Here is a 4,534-nt window from a genome sequence, read left to right as displayed (position 1 = left end):
TCTAAGTGTATTCTTATTAACTTCTATCTGTGGTTGGTGGTTTACTCCAATGCAAACAACAGTGAGATTGTATTCAACAGAACAAGGACTAGGTGATTTCGTGGTTAGAACTTCGCAGTTGTTCACTGTTAATTCTTCTGTGTGAGAATGATGAGTTATGTGGTTTATTCTCATCTTTCCCCCAGTAAAAACAAACAAACAAAAAAACCCCAGAAACTAAAAGATACGGGAATACTTGTGAAATGTGTGGGGCAGCAGCTGTCTTAGTTTTTTTTTTTTTTTTTTTTTTCCCCTCCAGGGTTATTGCTGGGCTCGGTGCCTGCACCATGAATCCACCGCTCCTGGAGGCCATTTTTCCTCCTTTTTGTTGCCCTAGTTGTTGCAGCCTCGTTGTGGTTATTATTGCCATTGTTGACGTTGCTTTGTTGTTGGATAGGACAGAGAGAAATGGAGAGAGGAGGGGAAGACAGAGAGAGAGGGGGAGAGAAAGATAGACACCTGCAGACCTGCTTCACCGCCCGTGAAGCGACTCCCCTGCAGGTGGGGAGCTGGGGGCTCGAACCGGGATCCTTACGCCGGTCCCTGCGCTTTGCGCCATGTGCGCTTAACCCACTGCGCCACCGCCCGACTCCCTCTTAGTTTTTTTTTTTTAAGTTAATGTTGCTATACACGACTACATCTGATAGAGGTATATGATTTTGCCTCAATTCTTGTGCATAGCCACCCCACCGCCCACCACCAGGTACTAAGCAACCCACCCTCCACCCAGGTTGTTTGGACCTCCCTTCCCTTATTATCTTTTCTAAAACTAGTTTGGTAATAAATAAATAAATAAATATATATATATATATAAGTACATGGTAAAAATATTAGTATGAAGACAAGTTTCATAAATTCATTTCCATCATTTTAAATCATGAAATCTTAAGTATTCTCCCCCCCCCCCCGATCATTTCTATATATAAGCTTTCAAGTACAAAAAGTATTGATAGGTGCAGAAAATGCTCTGGTCCAGGGTTAGAGTTAAGCATACACTGAAAATAGCCCGTTATATGTAGGCTCTTTTGAATCAGTTACCTAGTATCCATGACTGACACAAGCTTTGCCATCAGTCTGAAAACAAGTCACTTGGATTGGGGGAAATGATTTATAAGACAGTTGTCACATCAGTACAATTTCTTTTTCTCTTTTCCAGAGCACTGCTCAGTTCTGGTTTATGATGCTGGGAATTGAACCTGGGACTTTGGAGCCTCAGACATGATTTTTTTTTAATTGGAATTAATGGTTTCTAATCAATAGTAAAATAACAGTAGTTTGTACACGTGTAACATTTCTCAAGTTTTTTATTCTTACTTTTCCACATAACAATTCAACCCCCTTAGCTCCTCCTCTGCCATCATGTTCCAGGACCTGAACCCTTCCCTTTGATGCAATGCACCAAACCCAAGTTCTGCTTAGTGTTTTCTTACTTTCCAACTTTTTTTTTTTTATTAGTGATTTAATAATGATCTATAAGATTGTGGGATAAGAGGAATACAGTTCCCACCACCAGTGCCATATCCCATCCCGTCTATTGGAAGCTGCCGTGTTCTTTATCCCTCTGGGAGTATGGGTCAAAATCTATGGGGTGTAATTGTTTCTCCGATGTACATGGGCGTTGATGGTTGGTCCATATCCCCCCCCCCAAGTCAGGCATGAAAGTCTTTTTGCATAACCATTATCCTACCCTTTCCCCCGGGTAATTTCTCACCGCCCCATGAATAGGTCTCTGCACATCACACACACAATACCCACGGACGTCTTCACAACTGTGTACTGAGACCCCTAAGCCCACTTAATTGGCTCTCACCTCTCCAAAGTTTTTGGCTCTGTTGCAATAGGCCACAGCTAGTTTTAACTTTCTCTTTTCCCTTTGGATTTTTAAGCTCCACCTATGAATGAAGTCATCCAGTACTTGCCCTTTTCTGGTTTATCTTCTTGCTTACATGATTGACTATCTTATGGTTATTTATGATTACTTAGGGTTATCTTACGTGACAAGGGTTTCATCCAGCATAGACTAAAAGAGTTCATCACACCCTTTTTAACTTTGCTTTTTAAAAAATATTTATTGCCTTTTGTTGTCCTTGTTTTTATTGGTATATTTATTATTTTTTTATGTCATCGTTGTTGGATATATCCCCAAGAGAGGAATTGCAGGGTCATAGGGGAGGTCCATTTCTAGCCTTCAGAGAGTTCTCCAGACTGTTCTCCACAGAGGTTGGACCAATTGACATTCCCACCAGCAGTGTAGGAGGGTTCCTTTGACCCCACACCCTCTCCAGCATTTGTTGCTGTTACCGTTTCGATAACAAATCACAGAGACTAGCCATCTGAGGAAAGTACAGAGATCACATTGGGAAAGATTAGACAGTTTGGGTTTGGAGTCTTGGAGTAAATATTTTTTAAAAAATTTATTGGGGGATTAATGGTTTACAGTTGACAGCAAAACAATAGTTTGTACATGCCTAACATTTCCCAGTTTTCTGCATAGCAATTCAGCCCTGGTCCTCCTCTGCCCATCCATCATGTTCCAGGACTTAACCCTCCTCCCCAGCCCCACCTCTGGTCTCAAACTGGGATCCTTGTGTTTACGGCTATGTGTGCTTAACTGGGTGTGCACCACCGCCTGCCCCCTCTCCCCCACCTCTGGGCCGACTTTTTCATTTCGATTCCAAGACTTGATTGTTAAATGTGCTAGTTGAGTGTCTGCTAGCTTGTGGGTACTTGTCTCCCTCCCAATCTATTTAAGCTTTTGCGATACTGACCTCTTCAACTTGTGATCCAGCCCACAGGATTCACCCAGGTTGTTTTTCTTATTTGTAAACTCTTCTCCATCTTCGAAGTACTTAATTCCTATTATTTTTTACTTTATCTGCTTACTTTTAACAAAAAGATTATTTTAACATTTATTTTTTTAATATTTTATTGAGTCTTACTTTATTGCATAGAGACAGAAATTATAGCACTATTTCACCACGTGTGACGCGTCCCCCCGCCGCTATGCAGGGGGGGATATTGGCATGGCCCCCAGGTCCTGCTTTTGTACCCGGGTAGGTCCTCATACACTGTAATGTGTGTGTCTGTGCACTCTGCCTGGTGTGTCTCTGCCTGGCCCCCCCTTTTTTTTTTTGTTTCATCAAGGTGAGAATTAAAAGAAAAGTACATGTAGTCCTCTGAATTCATCTATTTTTTATTTTGCTAAGATCTGTACATGGTATTTTATTTTCAAATATATACGTGCACAGGGAACTGTAGGGGCCATCTTTTGATGTGTGTGTGTGTGTGTGTGTGTGTGTGTGTGTGTGTGTGTGTGTTTGCAAGAGCCTTCTTTTGTATTCTAAACTCGTTAACTTTGGCCCATGCTGGGCGCTCTCACCATGACAGAAATTCAATCAGTCTCCTAGCTTTGGTAATGAGATATGTTCTCTGTGGTCTGGAAAGTGAGAGTTTTTTTTTTTTTTTTTTTAGAATTGGCAGAAGAATAAAGATGAGTGAAGAATCAAAAAAAAAAAAAATGAAGCCCAGTTTTACCCTTTTGTTGGTCTTTTCAGCTATCTTAAGTTTCTTTGGAAAAAAAAAAAAAATCCTGAAATGAATCCAGAATGATTTCCTTTTGTCAGAATAAGGGAGATTTGGTTTGAAAGCATCGTTCCCCCCCCTTTCTTCCTTTGTAACCTCTGCTTTATAGTCTGTTATTACTGTTGTCATAGGTGGCAGTGACTGCAAAACATTAATCAAATGAGAAAGTACTTCTGCCTTGCAAAACTGGAGAAAATAAGACCCAACGCTTCATATATATTTTTTTAAATTAGATTTACTTTATTGGATACAGTCAGCCAGAAATGGAGAGAGAGTAGAGGGAGATAGAGAGACACCTGCAACCCTGCTTCAACACTTGCAAAGCTTTCCCCCTGAAGGTGGGGGGCAGGGACTCAAACCTGGGTCCTTTCATGTCTGGCATTAAGCCAGCCCCTCCTGCTCCATCCTGCATTGCTGACACTATGGCCTATTTACATAATCATTGTTTTGCCTGAAAGATCCGCACACAGCCCATTGATCTATCTTCTTTCTACCTCGAGACCCACCCTGCCTGCAGAGTAACATTAATCTCATAGTAATATTAAAACCCTTGCATCAGTTGCTAAGGAAACTTCTACCTTCCCAGCTGTGCTTTTTGCCTTTCTCCACCCCCTTTCCTAGCCACTTCCGATTTTATCCTATAAAAGCATTGGCTCTCTGACCAATAGATCCTTTTTGCATTACCATGCTGCCACAAGTTCCTGAGTCATCTATCTCCCCGGGGTTGCTGAGTGAGTAGCGGCCCAGGCTGGCTCCTCCAACCCAGAGAGCACGTGCCCAGGGAAGAGGCACCCCCACACTAGCCTGGCACTTTCACAGTGTAATGTGTACTCAACCAGACTCACCATCACCTGGCCCCAACATTTCATATTTCGATCAGCAGTGATATATATGGGTTCGTTCTGGTTTTTTT

The sequence above is a fragment of the Erinaceus europaeus genome, chromosome 2, assembly GCF_950295315.1.
Source record: "Erinaceus europaeus chromosome 2, mEriEur2.1, whole genome shotgun sequence".
NCBI classification, from domain to species: Eukaryota; Metazoa; Chordata; class Mammalia; order Eulipotyphla; family Erinaceidae; genus Erinaceus; species Erinaceus europaeus.
This window is presented reverse-complemented; position numbering follows the sequence as displayed.